General features: G+C 43.8%; 1 protein-coding gene and 1 long non-coding RNA gene across 3 annotated transcripts in view; one reads left to right on the forward strand and one right to left on the reverse strand.

The window, feature by feature from the left end:
• LOC129742751 (unc-112-related protein) overlaps positions 1 to 17864 on the reverse strand; it is a 154369-nt gene that overhangs the window by 55128 nt on the left and 81377 nt on the right. The window lies entirely within an intron of this gene.
• LOC129742832 (uncharacterized) lies at positions 15161 to 15869 on the forward strand. The gene is made up of 3 exons (XR_008736565.1): positions 15161 to 15297; positions 15360 to 15646; positions 15710 to 15869. It is a non-coding gene; the product is annotated as an uncharacterized LOC129742832 (long non-coding RNA).

Consider the following 17864-nt stretch of genomic DNA (forward strand, 5'->3'; position numbering starts at 1 on the left):
CCCGGAATTTCCACGAGTTTAATAAAACAGTGTAGAATTATATTTATCGTTGCTATCCATATTTAAGTAGTTCTGTGCGTATTGTAGTTCATTTTAGTGGCTCTGCGATAGGAACCGCAATAGGACAATCTCGCAAAGGTATTTCTAGAACTTTATTTTGCCAATAAGATTACTCTATTCTAACCTATAAATATAGTTCCAGTAACTACCGGAATTACCGCAGAACCAATTAAAATACCTCACATTAGTGGTACACGAGTACCAATCACTGTTCGCAAGGCGATAGGTAACAGCTAGGTACGAACTGTAAATTATAAATCCTTAAGAAAATTTGTATAATTCATCCTCACTCAAATCAACAGATAGCTAGAAACCACGCCAATTATCTGAAAGATATTGTTCGGGTGCCAAGTCTAGGAGTTGAAAAACTGAATTTGTAAGTTTAACCTCAAATCAAATCAAAATCTAAAATTTGATAACTAATCTCTAAAAATAAAATTGCAGCTTGAAGCTGATCACATCCGCTGCCAAGATTCAGCGTTTTATTTCTCTCGCCCCGCAACAATTTCTTCAAGAAATTCAATGGCCGAATTCACCGACACCGTCCGGACCAGCACTCCAGTGCCAACAGTGGAGCAGTACAATTGCGTCGATTGCAATAAGCCGGATTCCATGTGTGACATGGTGCAGTGCGACACCTGCGATCAGTGGTGGCACCAACTCTGTGCCGGCGTGACGAGTTCTATTGAGAAGGTCCCCTGGAGCTGTCGGAACTGCATTCCGGATGGTAGCGTGCATTCTGTAACATCTCGCGCGCGCCAGACCGCTCTCCAGTTGCAGCAGCTCGATGCACAGCGCGCACTGGAACGCCAGGCTAGTAAAGCGAAGCTTCAGGCGGAACTGGACGATATTGCTGCGGAACAGCAATATGTTCAAGACCGATTCAATCTGCTCCAGGAAGACAACGGTCAAGAAGAAGAACAAGAAAGCATTAGGAGCCAAGGCAGTCGCAGGGGCAACCGCCTGCGAGTGGAAAACTGGCTCAACAAAACGCAAGCTCCAAGTGGTCAGCCGCAGCCGCCGATGAGCAGCGCGATCACCGAGCAACAACCGAGGGAAGTCCTCACGAGGATCCAGCAGCAAGGTCGAAGCACTGGCGCGTATCCGAAAAACAGCGCAGGAAGAAATCCATCCGCATTTCTCAGCCAAAATGCCAAACCTTGGCCAGATAACCAGGAATGGAATTCCTGGTCCGTCATGGGTGTTCACCAGTGGGAATCCGTCCTGCTACAAAAAGGCCGCTTACAAATGGAGGGTCCCAAAACCAAATCGTTTGGTATTCAACAACATTCAACAGGAAGTGCCAACGTAGGTGCTAGGTCGAATCAGGAGCACCTTGGTCTTGAATATCAGCCGTCGAACCAGCCAAATGCGGTCAGCCGGGCAGCAAAATCCAGACCTACTTTCCCATCACTAGTTCCGCTGGCCCCACCTCTTGCCGCACCAATTCAGCTTGCCTCCCAGGTCGATGCAGGGACTACCACCGGTACCTCAGGACAAATTCCAACTTTTACGAGATCCGGTTGTCATTCAGCCCCTCGGATCACACCAGCAGCTAATCCCTCGGATCAATTCGAGCCGGAAACGCCGAGAAGAAACCCGTCGCATCCATCGACGAATCCAGGAGCGCCGACCGACTTCGGACATCGTGTGCCAAATCAGTCTAGCCATCAACAACGTTTCACCCAGCAACCGTGGCAGCCGACTAACAACAGACAACAGCCAGCAACAAGTACGGTACCACTTCCACCCTCCAGGAACCACATCAACGAACAAGGTAAGACTGCTCCAATGTATGCCCCAATTGAAAATGAAATGTCTGCCCCTGAATATGACCCCCTCGAGCCTTTAATGAACCAATTAGGCCTTGAGCCAAATGAACGCCCACAATATACCCCATTTATAAATACCTACCAACCATCTCAATCACAACTTGCGGCACGTCAATTAATGGCCCGCGATCTCCCCATCTTCGATGGCAATCCATCTGATTGGCCAATATTTGTGAGTACTTTCACCAACACCACCCTCGCCTGCGGTTACTCCCCCGTGGAAAACTTAAACCGCCTACAGCGCTCTTTGAAAGGTGCTGCCTTAGCAGCTGTTCGCAGCAAGCTCATGCTCCCTGATGCTGTTCCGCTCATCATGAAGACCCTTCGCGCTTTCTACGGTCGTCCCGAATCACTTATCAATTCCCTCTTGGAAAAGATCCGCGTCTTACCAGCTCCAAAACCCGAGAACCTGGGGTCACTGGCCGACTTTGGAATGGAGGTGCAGAATCTTTGTGACCACATTGAAGCAGCGAATCAACAAGCACATATGAACAATCCCTCTCTCTTATCGGAACTTGTTGAAAAATTACCGGCGTTTGCTGCATATCAGTGGGCAGTCTACAGCAGTGGTTTGGCGAGTGTCAGTCTACGAGAATTTGGTGATTTCATGTCGGATTTGGTCAAGCATGTCGGTAAGGTGACAAAGTATCGTGGGGCGTTAGTGAAGGAAGACAAGCCTAGGGCCAAGCGTGGCGCTCTACACACACATTCAGAAACACCAACTACATCGAAGGAGGTCGCTGTTCCGAAAAAGTGTTTGCTTTGTACTCAAAATCATCCTCTCAAAGATTGTCCGAAATTTAAGTCATTGGATGTCGATGGTCGTTGGCATACGGTACAAAGGGAAGGTATTTGTCGCAATTGTTTAAACTACCATGGTCGAAGGTCGTGTCGCAGCAACAGTCGGTGTGGAATCGAAGGCTGCACAACTCGTCATCATCCTCTGCTCCATTCAAATCGCTCCTTCCAAAACAAGTCATCCGCATCAACATCCAATAATCGAACAAATCCTACTCCATCAGCTCCGGTGCAGAAAGCACCAGTATCCGGTGAATGTCTAACACATCGTAGCCCAGAACACAAGTTCCTCTTCCGTATACTTCCGATAACAGTTCATGGTGCAGGAAAGTCAATTGATACACATGCCTTTGTTGATGAAGGATCCTCTCTCACACTTGTTGAGCAATCTCTTGTTAAAGAATTAGGTGCGAAGGGAACTCCACGAGTTTTATGTTTGACATGGACAGGCAAAATATCTCGAACTGATAGAGAATCGGAAGTTTTAGACTTGACTATCTCCGGCCAGAACAACATGAAAGTTTGTTTGAAAGATTCACGTACTGTCAAGAACTTATCCCTGAGCAAGCAATCTCTCGATTTTTCGCATCTTTCCGAACAATTTCCGCACCTGAAAGGGCTTCCTGTCGCTTCGTATACCAATATAACTCCTCGTTTGCTCATTGGTTTGAACAATCTCAACTTAACTGTCCCATTGCGCATTAAAGAAGGCCAGCCAGGAGCGCCTACAGCAGCAAAAACAAGGCTTGGTTGGTGCTTGTATGGCGGAGTAGCGGAGAATAGCTCATTATCCATGGTCAACTACCACACCTGTTCATGTACGGCCGACAATTCTTTGCACGATCTAGTTCGGGATTATTTCAGAAGAGAGGACGTAGGTGTATCACCTGCGATACAGATAGAGTCAGATGCTGACACAAGAGCACGACGTATTCTGCAGACAACTACGTCACGATGTGGTGATCGATTTCAAACGGGTCTACTCTGGCGATTCGACGAATTTGAACTTCCGGACAGTCGCCCGATGGCATACAAACGCTGGGAATGCTTGCAACGTAGAATGAACCGTCAGCCTCAGTTGCGACTCAATCTTGAACTGCAGATAAAGAACTACATCGAAAAGGGCTATGCCCACCGTGCAACTGAAGAGGAGCTGATCGATTCCGACCCGAGACGCACTTGGTTTCTTCCGCTTGGAGCAGTCATCAATCCTAAAAAGCCGGAGAAGGTGCGCATGATATGGGACGCTTCCGCCACCGTAGACGGAATTTCTCTGAACACAATGCTATTGAAAGGCCCTGACGAACTCAATCCTCTACCTTGGGTCCTGTTTCGCTTCCGGCAATTTCCCGTGGCCATTTCAGCGGATATTGCGGAAATGTTCCACCAGATTAGAATCATCGAAAAAGACAGGCAAGCTCAGCGCTTTCTCTGGAACCCGGATCCACAAGGTCAACCAGAAGTTTACACCATGAACGTAGCTACCTTCGGTTCCACCTGTTCTCCCGCATCTGCGCACTACGTTATGACTCTGAACGCCAAGCAAAACGAAAAACAATATCCCAGGGCAGTAGAGGGAATAGTTAAAAGAACCTACGTTGATGATTACGCAGATAGTTTTGAGAACGAAGAAGAAGCGTCACGAATAGCGGGTGAAGTCAAATTGATTCATGCCAAGGGTGGATTCAACATAAGAGGCTGGATGTCTAACAGTTCTAAGGTCCTCGAAAGCCTCGGAGAAGCCGAAACCTCACAGCCGAAATCGCTAAACTTGGAGAACCCAAGGGGTTATGAACGCATCTTAGGTATGCACTGGACGTCGAAAGAAGATAGCCTGGGGTTCTCGACCATTCTACCTCCAGATATCAACGAATTGCTAGCCACCGGTAACCGTCCGACAAAACGACAACTGCTACGATGCCTTATGAGCTTCTTTGATCCTCTCGGGCTCCTTGCAGCTATCATTCTCCATGGGAAGATTCTCCTCCAAGATGTCTGGAGAGCAGGAACGCAATGGGATGAGCCAATAGACAACAATGCCTTCGAAAAATGGTTACGGTGGACGAAATGTTTCCCGAAGATTGCCGAAATTTCCATTCCTCGCTGTTACTTCCAAGAAGCATCCCGGGAACTTTATCAAGATCTTGAACTCCATATTTTCGTTGACGCAAGCGAAGAAGCTTACGCCGCTGTAGCGTATTTTCGCGTCTCCACTCCTGAAGGATTTATCTGCTCTCTAGTATCCGCTAAAACCAAGGTAGCCCCTTTAAAACACTGGTCCATACCTCGTCTTGAGTTGCAAGCAGCCGTGATAGGAGTTCGATTGAGGAAATTCATCGTAGACGGACATTCACTGAACATTCGACGCACCGTTTTCTGGTCTGACTCAAGCACTGTCCTCGCATGGATTCGTTCGGACCACCGACGTTACACCCAGTTTGTTGCGTGTCGTGTAGGCGAAATACTCTCGAACAGTGAAATCTCCGAATGGCGTTGGGTCCCTTCGAAACTCAACATTGCAGATCATGCTACGAAGTGGTTCAACGAGATTGAGATCCAACAAGATTCCGCTTGGTTTAGCGGACCCGAATTCCTGAAAGAGTCCGAAGAAAACTGGCCTCAACCTAGATCGTCTACGACTACTACTGAAGAACTCAAGATACCCTGTCTCGTCCATCAACTTTCTGAAACTCAAACAACTGTCGACTTCACCAGATTTTCTAAATGGGAGAGAGTCTTAAGAACCACTGCTTATGTGAACCGTTACATTGCCCTCAAGACAAACCGTGTGAAAATTTTTCCAGAACATCTTGGTCAGCAGGAACTCCGTGATGCCGAAAATTCACTGTTCGGGAATGCCCAATGGTGTTCATATCCTGCCGAAATGAGCGTTGCGGTTCACAATCGAGGAAAATCGACAGAACAACGAAATGATCTACCGAAACAAAGCATTCTTCGCCAAATGTCACCGTACTTGGATGAAAACGGCGTTCTTCGTGTCGACAGCCGTATCGGTGCAGCAAAACGTGTGTCAACGTGCACTAAGTATCCAGTGATTCTTCCTCAATACCATCGACTAACCGACTTGATCATAGACTTCTACCATCGAAAATACATCCACTGCAACTTCGAAACCGTCGTCAATGAGTTGCGCCAGCGATTCTACATTCCCCGTATTCGACAAACAGTGAAGCGTGTCCTTCGACAATGCCAGTGGTGTAAAATCTATAAATCCAAACCCCAGGTTCCTCGGATGGCACCTTTACCGGAAGCAAGACTTGCCGCATATACTCGTCCCTTCAGTTACACTGGTCTGGACCTATTTGGACCAATGTTAGTGAAGTCTGGGAGACAAGCGTTGAAAAGATGGGTCGCTCTCTTCACATGCTTGACCATCAGAGCTGTGCACGTAGAGGTCGTTTACAGTTTGAGCACCGAGTCGTGCATTATGAGCATTCGTCGTTTCATCGGAAGGCGAGGAGCTCCAATCGAGATCCATTCAGACAATGGGACAAATTTCCGGGGCGCTGACAATATCCTGCAACAACAAGTCCGACAGTTCCACGAAAACATGGCAGTCACGTTCACCAACGTGGATACGAAATGGGTATTCATTCCACCAGGCACTCCTCACATGGGCGGTTCGTGGGAGCGCCTGGTACGCTCTGTGAAAACAGCGCTAGAGGGGAGCATGATTCCGGGAAGAAAGTTGGACGACGAGGCCTTCTACACACTGCTGGTAGACGCTGAAGGAATCGTCAACAGTCGACCGTTGACCTACTTACCCATCGAGTCAGAAGAAGCAGAAGCACTAACTCCCAACCATTTCTTGTTGAGAAGCAGCAATGGTGTCAAACAACCGGAGTCGGGACCGATCAGCGAAGCCAATGGGTTGAGAAACGCGTGGAGCCAGATAAATCTACAACTTGATCGCTTTTGGAGTCGTTGGGTGCGCGAATACCTCCCGACCATGACGCAACGGTCTAAATGGTTCGGTGAGACGAAACCGGTTCGTTTGGGAGACTTGGTTGTTGTAGTAAATGAAGCAAGAAGAAATGGCTGGGCTCGAGGGCGGGTGTTGGAACTGGTTCCGGGGTCAGATGGGCGTATCAGACGGGCAGTCGTGCAGACAAGTAAAGGACTCACTCGTCAGTCTGTGTCAAAGCTAGCGGTCTTAGAGGTCACACAAGGAGGAAACCCTGGATCTAACACTCCAGATACCAGTGTTACGGGAGGGGGGATGTTGGAAACTGGCATCCCTGCCTAATCGCTTTCTGACAGGCCGCACCGAAATTCCAGTTCAGTGGCTGAACGATTTCGCGGCATTATTCTCTTCGTCTTCGACACCAAGCGTCGCTACAATTTTTCCCGGAATTTCCACGAGTTTAATAAAACAGTGTAGAATTATATTTATCGTTGCTATCCATATTTAAGTAGTTCTGTGCGTATTGTAGTTCATTTTAGTGGCTCTGCGATAGGAACCGCAATAGGACAATCTCGCAAAGGTATTTCTAGAACTTTATTTTGCCAATAAGATTACTCTATTCTAACCTATAAATATAGTTCCAGTAACTACCGGAATTACCGCAGAACCAATTAAAATACCTCACATTAGTGGTACACGAGTACCAATCACTGTTCGCAAGGCGATAGGTAACAGCTAGGTACGAACTGTAAATTATAAATCCTTAAGAAAATTTGTATAATTCATCCTCACTCAAATCAACAGATAGCTAGAAACCACGCCAATTATCTGAAAGATATTGTTCGGGTGCCAAGTCTAGGAGTTGAAAAACTGAATTTGTAAGTTTAACCTCAAATCAAATCAAAATCTAAAATTTGATAACTAATCTCTAAAAATAAAATTGCAGCTTGAAGCTGATCACATCCGCTGCCAAGATTCAGCGTTTTATTTCTCTCGCCCCGCAACACCAAATTTGGTTTCATTTGCTCGATTAATTCTCGATTAATGCAAAAAAATATAAGGAAGTCCCTCTTTCCCCCTTTATATCTTTTCGCTGAAAAAAGGTGGGGCTTCAATTTATGATAGAAACATTTCTCGTATCCGAATACTCTCATATGCCAAATATGGTTCAATTTTCTCGATCAACTCTCCAGTTATACTGAAAATTGTAAGGGAGATCGCTCCTCCCCCTTTTCATTCTCCTCTTTGAAGGAGTGAGGGATACCAAATATTCATAGAAGCATTTCTCGTACCCAAATATCGTTCCATGTCAAATTTGGTTCCATTTGCTGTTGTAATTTCAGTGTTATGCTGTACAAATTGCATGAAACTCCCCCACCCCTCCCCGCCCTCTTCTTTCCTTTCTCTCCGCTGGAAGAAGGAAGGGGTCTCAAAAAATCATTAGAACATGTCACGTTCCCAAATACCCACCCATGTCAAATTTGGTTCCATTTGCTATATTATTTTTATAGTTGTGTAAAAAATTATAAAAGAGGCCCCTCCCCCTTTCATTTCTCCCTACATGAAAGAGGGATGGGTCTCAAATAATCATAGAAATATTTTTCGTATCCAAATACCCTCCCATGCCAAATTTGGTTCCATTTGCTTTATTAGTTTTTGAGTTACGTAAAAAATATGAAAGAGGCCCCCTCCCCCTTTCTACTGGAAAGAGGGAAGAGTCTCAAATATTCATTGAAATATTTTTCGTATCCAAATACCTTCCCGTGCCAAATTTGGTTCCAATATCTTGATTAGTTTTCGAGTTATATGAAAAATTGTAATGTAGTCCCCCTCCCCCCTTCCCAACACTCCACTGAGAGGAGGGAGGGGTACCTCATATTCTTTGAAATATTTCTCGTACCCAAATACCACCCCATGCTAAATTTGATACCATTTGCTTGATTGGTTCTCGAGTTATGCAAAAAATTGTCTTTTGTTTGGGAGGCCCCTCCCTCCCTTAATGAAAGAGGGAGGGGTCTCAAGCCATAATAGGAACCTTCCTCTGCCTACAATACCCCCACCTGCCAAGTTTCACGCAAATCGGTTCATTAGTTTCCGAGTCTATAGGGAACAGACAGACAGACAGACAGACAGAAATTCATTTTTATATATATAGAAGATTTGTATATTTATGCAACTTAAGATTGAAGATCTTTTGATTTGTTACATTTTGTATGATAGTTTGTTTGATTATGGACCCTTACGCTTTACAGTGTAGAGAGGAGAAGAAAGGAGGGGGTTCCATATAAATTTTGTTGTAAAGCTTAAAAAATTATCAACCAATGGAACAATATTTGATACAAGAAGAAACGGGAACGAAAAAATGGGTTTCATTATTAAAAATCACGATCTCCATTCCGCAGGGGGAAGGGAAGGGCAGAAGGGGGGGGGGGGGGGGGGGTGACCTCTCTTATCAGTTTTTTAGCATAAATTCAGAACATATCAAGCAAAAACAACCATATTCTATTAGTTGGATTGATTGCGTACGATTTATTTGGAACCCTCCTTTTTTAGGGCAGAGCTTAAAGAAACAGATTAAAATTATCAGATCTTTAACACAAATCAAGATTCAGAATATTAGTTTAAGTTATTTTTGTGTAGCAATTCGAAACTCCAGCTGCAGCTCTCATTATAGCGGTTGCTTATGAATTATGTTATATTTTGGTTTAAAATAATGCCAACAAAACAATAAAAATTTGAATAAATTCTGAAAATATCATTCGACTTCGAAAGGTGTAGCAAAGCACACCGGGTCAGCTAGTATATATATAAAAATGAATTTCTGTCTGTCTGTCTGTCTTTCTGTCTGTCTGTCTGTTCCCTATGGACTCAGAAACTACTGAACCGATTTACGTGAAACTTGGCAGGTGGGGGTATTGGGGGCCGGAGAAGGTTCCTATTATGGTTTGAGACCCCTCTCCCTAACAGACTATAGACCCCCTATAGACTATTTTTTGCATAACTCGAGAACCAATCAAGCAAATGGTATTAAATTTGGCATGGGGTGGTATTTGGGGACGGGGAATATTTCTATAAATATCAGGTACCCCTCCCTCCTCTCAGTGGGGTTATAGGAAGAGGGGAGGGAGGCTACCTTAGAATTTTTCATATAACTCTAAAACCAAGATATAAGAACCAAATTTGGCATGGAAAGGTATTTTGATTTCAATGATTATTTGAGACCCCTCCCTCTTTCCAGTAGAAATGGGGAGGAGGCCTCTTTCATATTTTTATACATAACTCAAAACTAATAAAGCAAATGGAACCAAATTTGGCATGGGAGGGTATTTGCATACGAAAATTATTTCTAATATTATTTGAGACTCCTTCCTCTTTCCAGTAGGAATATATAAAGGGGGGAGGGTGCTTCTTTTATAATTTTTACATAACTCAATAACTACACGGAGAAAAAAGACGACAGTTGTTCCAATTGTTTCAGCTTGTTATACCAATAATCGAAATACAGTTGATTTTTTCGCATTCAACTACTTATACAATAGATTCAATTACAAGCTTCTAATTGTCCTTACGCAATCAACTATCAATATAATGGATTGAACTGTATGATTGATTGTATGCAATCAACTATAAATACAATAGATTCAACTACAAACTACTGATTGACCTTATGCAATCAACTATGGATATAATAGATTCAATTGTCATGGTATAATTGATTCAATTGTTATGGTATAATTGATTCAACTGTAGATATGATAGATTCAACTACAAGTGTATGATTGATTTTAGGCATTCAACTATAAATATAATAGATTCAACTGTAGTGGTATAATTGATTCAACTGTGAATATGATAAATTCAACTGTAGTGGTATAATTGATTCAATTGTAAATATGTGTTGAAACACGTGGTGTTGAATTGCGTCTAGATCATAGTAAGCGATTCTATGTTAGTAATAAGTATGTCATTAGAAATAAATTTAATCCTGTTCTAACTGCCAAGCAGAGTAGTTTGTTCTACGGCTCTCGTCCAAATACCAATAGGTTATGGGCCTTTTGAGAGTTCGTGAAGAAATCGAAGCGCATCAAGAACTGAAGATTTGAATCATCAAGCAGTTTGAGATGAATGGTCAAACCAATCCGAACGGAGTTAACGCGCCGGGCGCCGGTCACAGTCGCAGCCAGAATTCCTTGGCTCTGCCGTCGATCGAGCTTCTGATGGGACGAGACAACTGGTCAACCTGGAAGTTCGCTGTGCAGACATTTTTGGAGCTGGAAGACCTGTGGGAAGCGGTCAAGCCGGGTCAGAACCCTGACGGAAGTTTCGAGAACGTGGATGCAGATAAGGATAGACGAGCACGTGGGAAAATTATTCTCCTGCTCGACCCCGTTAATTACGTGCATGTGAGGGACGTGCGAACCGCTCGAGAAACGTGGTCACGCCTGGAAGCAGCATTTGAAGATTCCGGATTAACCCGGAAAGTTGGATTGTTGCGGAAACTCATCACGACTAATTTGGATTGTTGTGATTCCATGGAAACCTTCGTAAACAGTGTCATAGCAACCGCACATCAGTTGCGTGGCATTGGTTTCGATATCAGCGACGAATGGGTGGGCACGTTACTGCTCGCTGGTTTACCTGAGGAGTATCGCCCCATGATTATGGCGCTTGAAAATTCGGGAGCAGCTATAAATGCGGACATCATCAAGACCAAATTGCTGCAAGAAACGAGAGTGCCGTCGTCTGGTGTTGCTTTTGCTGGTAAAAAGCATGGTCACAAACCGAAGCCCGAGGAAAAACCATCATCAAGCAACGGTCCCAAGTGTCGACGATGTGGAAAATTCGGTCACTTTGCCAAAGCATGTACTTCGAAACGCTCAGGTAATGCTTGGTGCACCGTTTTGTCCACGTTTGCTGGGGAAGACAACAGCTGGTACTTCGATTCTGGAGCATCGTGTCACTTTGCGAAGTCGGAGAAAAATTTGCTCAATGTCAAGAAGTCCAGCGGAACGGTTATAGCAGCGAACAAAGGAGCCATGAAAGTAGTCGCCACAGGTGAGGTTGAAATTTTGCCCGAATGCTGTCCGAAAGACCCTCCGATTGTGATGCACGATGTACAAGTACTTCCGGAGTTATCGGCGAATCTGGTGTCGGTCAATCAAATTGTCAAACGGGGGCACACAGTGACGTTCAACATCGACGGTGTCAAGGTTACCAACCAGGAAGGAACGGTGATGGCGACAGGAAGTCGTGAGCGAAACCTTTTCAAGCTGAACCAACTAGAGTCGTCGTGTGCGTTGTCATGTTCGTCCAAAACAAGTCCCGAACTTTGGCATCGGCGTATGGGTCACCTCAACTTTAGCAGCCTGAAACGATTGAGAAACGGTTTGGTGAATGGTGTCGATATGAGTGATGCTGGAGCTACGACCAACGACGAAAACTGCAGAATCTGTGCGATGGGAAAACAAACCCGACTTCCGTTCAGCAAGTCTGGTTCGCGTGCAAGTGAACTGTTAGAAGTGGTTCACTCTGACATCTGTGGGCCTATGGAAACGGAATCGCTCGGTGGCAGTCGTTACTACCTGACTTTCACTGACGATAAGTCTCGCAGAGTTTTCATCTATTTCCTGCCGGAAAAATCAGCCGACCAAGTATGCAGAGCATTCGACGATTTTGTTAGCATGGCGGAAAACCAAACGGGAAAAAAGGTGAAAACATTACGCACGGACAATGGCAAGGAATTCATCAACAAGCAACTTCAAGATCGTCTGCGTCGTCGAGGAATCCGTCATCAAACAACGACGGAATACACGCCGGAGCAAAATGGACTGGCGGAGAGGTTGAACCGAACCATCGTGGAACGGGCGAAGTGTATGCTTTTCGAGTCAAATCTACCGAAGAGATTCTGGGCTGAGGCTACCGGAACAGCAGTTTATTTGATTAATCGCTCTCCTACAAAAGGTCACGGATCAACGCCAGAGGAAATGTTCAGCGGCAAGAAACCACATCTAGGTCACGTGCGAGTGTTTGGGTCGCCGGTGATGGTCCATGTTCCCAAACAGAAACGCCGGAAGTGGGATCGGAAAGCTGTGGAGTGCATTCTCACTGGATTCGACGAAGACACGAAGGCCTACCGACTGTGGAATCCGGAGTCGAGGAAAATTGTTTTTTCTCGAGACGTTACTTTCATCAGTGAGAAACCCAAGGATCCAGCCAGCGAAGCACGCCGCCCCAAGTTGGTACCGTTAAACTTGAGTGGCGATGTGCAAATCGATGGGACCAAGGTTGAAGGTAACGACGCCGATGGTGAGCCGAACGATGTACCTCCCATGGACGAGGTCAGCGACGATAGTTTTGTTGAAGCAGAAGACAGCCAAGAAAACTTCCCATCCAGTGACGTGACAACCTCTGCGCTCCCCACGCAAACAGTTTCAAATCCGCCCGTGTCACAGGCGTTGAGGCGAAGCGGAAGGGAGCGCGCAATTCCAGGCAAGTTAAAAGATTTTCTTGTTCCGAGCAAATATTTGTCCTCCAATCGTTTTACAGCAACCGAGGGAAGTGGTACAACCAACCAAACGATGTCGTTATCCAAACCAGCGGCGAACGATGCTGAGCTGGGACTGGTCGCGAGGCGCACAGCGGATAGTGCTGATCCACGCACACCAACCGAAGCGTGGGCCGGACCGGATGCTGCCTTGTGGAGAGACGCGATGGACGAGGAGTACCGTTCTTTAATTTCCAACGGTACCTGGGAACTGGTCCAGTTACCCCCAAATCGTAAGGCTATCGGTTGCAAATGGCTGTTCAAAACGAAGCAAGACGAGAAGGGCAACATCGTAAGGCACAAGGTCAGACTGGTCGCTCAAGGATTCACCCAGAAGTTCGGGGTGGACTTCGATGAAGTTTTTGCCCCGGTCGCAAAGCAGGTGACATTCCGGACGCTGATGACTGTGGCAAGTCGTCGTGGTATGATCGTGAAGCACGTCGACGTGAAAACGGCTTACCTCAACGGTGAACTGGAGGAAACCATTTTCATGCGCCAGCCAGAGGGGTACGCTAAAGGAGGAGCCAACACAGTCTGCCTTCTCAAGAAGAGTCTATACGGGTTGAAACAGTCGGCCCGTGTATGGAACCAACGAATAGACGGCGTTTTTCGAGATATGGGGTTCAAGTCGTCCGAAGCTGATCCATGCCTGTATACTCGAAAGCGGGGCAATTGTTTCGCCTACATCATCATTTATGTAGACGACGTCCTAATTGCCACACAAACGGAGAAGGAGTTCCAACAAATTTTAGCCGTGTTGGAAAAGAACTTTGCGATGACGAATCTTGGAGATGTCAAACATTTTCTGGGAATCGACATACGGCGAGAGAATGGAAGCTACTCGTTGTGCCAGCAGAAGTACATCCGGAAACTCGCAGCAAAGTTTGGATTGGAAAACGCGAAACCATCGAAAATTCCCTTGGACCCTGCACACCTACAGCAGAAGGAGGAGGAGGAGGACGATCGACTTCCGAACAACAGAAACTTCCTCAGTCTCATCGGAGGTCTACTGTACGTGTCCGTTCACTCTCGCCCTGATGTGTCAGCCAGCGTGTCCATTTTAGCTCAGAAGTCAAGTCGTCCGACACAGCGAGATTGGCAAGAAGCGAAACGGGTTTTGCGTTACCTGATTGGAACCAGTTCACATCGCCTACATCTAGGAGCCACTCAAGCCGGTCTGGAAATGTACGCTGATGCTGATTGGGCTGGTAATCATCGTGACCGGAAATCCAATTCTGGTTTCTTGATACGATTCGGAGGAGGTGTCGTAAGCTGGGGATCTCGCCGACAGACTTGTGTGTCCCTATCTACCACCGAAGCGGAATTCATCGCACTCACCGAAGGTTGTCAAGAGCTAACTTGGGTGAAGAAGCTTTTGAACGATTTTGGAGAAGATACCGCCACGCCAATCCCCATCTTCGAGGACAATCAAAGTGCGATCAAGCTCGTCGAAGGTGATCGGATCGAGAAGCGGAGCAAGCATATCGAGACGAAATACTTCTACGTCCGAGATCTCCATGTAAAAGGTATTATCAACATGCGGTACTGTCCGACGGAAAACATGCAAGCAGATATTCTGACGAAGCCGTTGCAGCACCAGCGAATCAAGTTCCTGCGTGATCGAATTGGAATCATCGGAGATCTAAACGAGGAGGAGTGTTGAAACACGTGGTGTTGAATTGCGTCTAGATCATAGTAAGCGATTCTATGTTAGTAATAAGTATGTCATTAGAAATAAATTTAATCCTGTTCTAACTGCCAAGCAGAGTAGTTTGTTCTACGGCTCTCGTCCAAATACCAATAATATGATAGATTCAACTACAGTCGTATGATTGATTTTAGGCGTTGAACTATAAATATAGTAAGTTTTACTATATTTTTATAATTGGTCGTGTGAAACCTAAATAAATACATACACATACAAGATTTAACCAACATTTGAGTAAATTGCACATGAGCGTGTCAGCAAATTAAAAAAGAAAAAAAATCGGCAAATTTTTCGGTTAACCAGCAGCCGGACCGTTTTCCGAGGGGAGAAACTGTTTTTTATCATTGGCCAGCAACGTCGCGTTCCCTGAGGCTTTGGAGAAGAAAAAAACGGAAACGTCGGGAAGCTAAAATTGGTCGGGAAACAACCGGTAAGAAATTTGTTTATTTTTATCGAAGATTTATTTCATTAAATGAAATTTTGTTCAAATAGACTTTTCCCCAGTGCATCAAGTCTAACCAAGAAATCCAAATTAATTCGGCCACTGAAACGGTGGAGTGGAGTGGCTGCGAGTTTCAGAATTTTGATTCGGGATATCTTGCATGCTTGTTGGAGCCTGGAGTTTAATTTCGCCGGATGGCCTCAGAGGTATTCGTTTTTTCGTCAATTTCGACGTCTGATCTACGCTCGAGGAAAACTTTCTACCCATCTTCCTGCCAATCAAATCCATCGATAAAAAGCACCAGTGAGTCACCCCCGGAGTGTCGTGTATCAGAATGGTTAGTAGTATCTTTTGTTAGATTTCATTGATTACTAAAATTATTGCATTTTCTCTCCACCAGGTCAATCCTCTTCTGATGCGGCAGCTTTTTAGGACGCCTTCTGGGAACGACTTTTTAAACTCCAAATCATGCATCTCCAACAGCAGACAGAGAAATCAGGATATAAATATTGGTACTTCTAGCCAGCTCTTCCGGGATCGAAGCGGCGAACAAAAAATGGATGCTTAAACAAATTAGATGCGAAATGGTTAAAGAATAAATTAAAAGAAAATAAAAGGTGCCATAAAATTAATCCGAAAAAAACATCTGTAGAGATGATAACTTCTAATATAAAGAGAAATTCAATTTAGAATATTTATAGTTGACCTCATTGAATCAATCATAGAAATATAATTAAAACTATCATATTTATAATTATATCAATTATATTATTATAATTGAAACAATCATATTTATATTTAAATCAATCATAATATTATAATTGAATCTACTATAATTATTGTTGAATTTATGACATCAATCACCGATTATAGTTGAATCTATCATATTTATAGTTGAGTGCACAAAATCAATCATATCGGTATAATTGAATCTATTATATGCATTGTTGAGCACACAAAAACAATCTGATAATCTATTGTAAATATAATTGAAAGTTTGATATTTATAGTTAGCCGAGAATAAATTAGAAATATAATTGAATAAAAGTGGATTATTGTTCAAAATACTATACTTTTTTCTCCGTGTAATTAAGCAAATGGAACCAAATTTGGCATGAGCGAATATTTGGGAACGTGACATATTGTTATGATTATTTAAGACCCTTTCCTTTTTCCAGCGGGAGAAAAGAAAGAGGGAGGGAAGTTTCATACAGTTATTACTGCATTTCTCAAGAACTACAACAGCAAATGGAACTAAATTTGGCATGGAACGATATTTGGGTAGGAGAAATGTTTCTATGAATATTTGGTATCCCTCACTCCTTCAAAGAGGTGGATGAAAAGAGGGAGTAGTGGTCTCCCTTACAATTTTCAGTATAACTAGATAGTTGATCGATCAAATTGAACCATATTTGGCATGTGAGGATATTTGGATACGAAAAATGTTTCTATTATTAATTGAGGCCCAATCTTTTTTAGCGGAAAGATATAAAGGGGAAAAGGGGAGCTACCATACAATTTTTTTTGCATAACTCGAGAATTAATCGAGCAAATGAAACCAAATTTGGCATCAAAAAGTATTTTAATACGAAAAATACTTTTTCTATGTGAAACAATTCCTTTCTTGCAATAGGATGATAGAATTGAGAATATAGGAGGGGAAGAGGAGGCTTACATTTAACTTTTTTTTACAAAATCCGAGAAATGAACAAAACTTAACATGGAAAATCCTTTTGGTATGATTCTATGATTATCTGACACACCATCGTAAGTACATAGGAGGAGGGAGGTGAGTCCAATACAATTTTTTTAGCATAAGTTCTCAATTTATGCTTACGAAGCCAACAAATGGATACAAATATGGCATGGAAAGGTACTTGGCTACGAGATATGTTTCTACGATTGTTATGGACCCTTACGCTTTACAGTATAGAGAGGGGAAGAAAGGAGGAGGCTCTATATACATTTTGTTGTAAAGCTTAAAAACTTATCAACCAATCAATGGAACTATATTTGATATAAGAGGATTTTTGGGAACGAAAAAAATGGGTATGATTATTAAAGATCACGACCTCCATTCAGCAGGAGGTGAAGGAAAGGAGGGAGCTCTCTTATGAGTTTTTTAGCATGAATCCAGAACATATCAAGCAAAAACAACCAGATTTTATAAGTTAGATTGTTTGCATACGATTAATTTTAGACCCTCCAGACAGATTAAAATTATCAGATCTTTAACACAAATTAATAGAACAAGATTCAGAATATTAGTTGAAGTTATCTTTGTGTTGCAATTCGAAACTCCAGCTGCAGCTCTTTTTTTTTTTTTTTTTTAGGTTTTATTTTTGACACTTTACCAGCATTATGGCATTCGTGTCTAGCTAATTAATTTTTACAATGTTTCGTAGATTTTACATTTCTTTAAACATTTTAAGAGTGATTTTTCATGCAAGTCTTCGTTTTTTAAAATTTCATAAATTGTTCCATTTATGTTGTATTCATCTCGAGCTTCTTTGTACCCGTGGCAATCCGTCAAAATGTGCTGGACAGTAGTTCGT

The sequence above is a fragment of the Uranotaenia lowii genome, chromosome 1 (assembly GCF_029784155.1).
Source record: "Uranotaenia lowii strain MFRU-FL chromosome 1, ASM2978415v1, whole genome shotgun sequence".
Classification (NCBI taxonomy): domain Eukaryota; kingdom Metazoa; phylum Arthropoda; class Insecta; order Diptera; family Culicidae; genus Uranotaenia; species Uranotaenia lowii.